Source organism: Clarias gariepinus, chromosome 9 (genome assembly GCF_024256425.1).
Source record: "Clarias gariepinus isolate MV-2021 ecotype Netherlands chromosome 9, CGAR_prim_01v2, whole genome shotgun sequence".
NCBI classification, from domain to species: Eukaryota; Metazoa; Chordata; class Actinopteri; order Siluriformes; family Clariidae; genus Clarias; species Clarias gariepinus.
In genome coordinates this window covers 5,576,810-5,577,632 of record NC_071108.1, presented here as the reverse complement: position 1 = coordinate 5,577,632, position 823 = coordinate 5,576,810, and positions in this window count along the sequence as shown.

Sequence of the window (823 nt, the reverse complement as noted above, 5' to 3'; positions counted from 1 at the left end):
CTCTTCTCTCCTTCTCTTCGCGTCCTTCCCTTCCCTTCTTCCTCCGGCTCTATTTCAAGCGCCCTACGCGCCTCCGAAGCCCCGCCCCCTCTCGCCATTTAGGTGCGCTCATTAACCAATCACCTCTCCGAACGGGTTGGCCCGGTCCAATCGGATTTCTCGAGGCGGGCATGGGCTGGTCTCACAGCGATGATGTAATGGTCCTGATCTCAGGTCGGGCGCTCCTGCGGCAAAACACACACACACACACACACACACACGTATACACAGATTCCCTCATCAATAGGTCATACACCAGGAATAACCATCTCAAATTATTCCTGTAAGGGATTATGACGTCAGCACTGATGGGAAAACTCACCCTCTATACTGCTTATCCTGTACAGGGTCATGGGAGGCCTGGAGGACCATCCTAGTGGACTATGGGTATGAGGCGGGGTACACCCTGGACAGGGCGACAATCCATCACACACACACACACACACACACACACCATGGGGAATTTGGAAACACCAATTATTCCAATCTGCATGTCTTTGGATTGTGGGAGGAAACCCGGAGCACTCGGAGGGAACCCACCAAGTATGAGGGAGAACATGCAAACTTCATACACATACACAGGCCCGAGGTGGGAATCGAACTCTTGACCCTGGAGACACCGAGGAGACAGTGCTACTATAACACCATGCCGCACCGAAAACTGACCGTTATGAACATTAGCATCTTTGCCCAAAACGTACAGTAAGGGTGCATCTACATGACATGTGACACATGGAGATATAACCCTCGTTATTTATAGGATCCGTCTGCCAGCTGGACACCT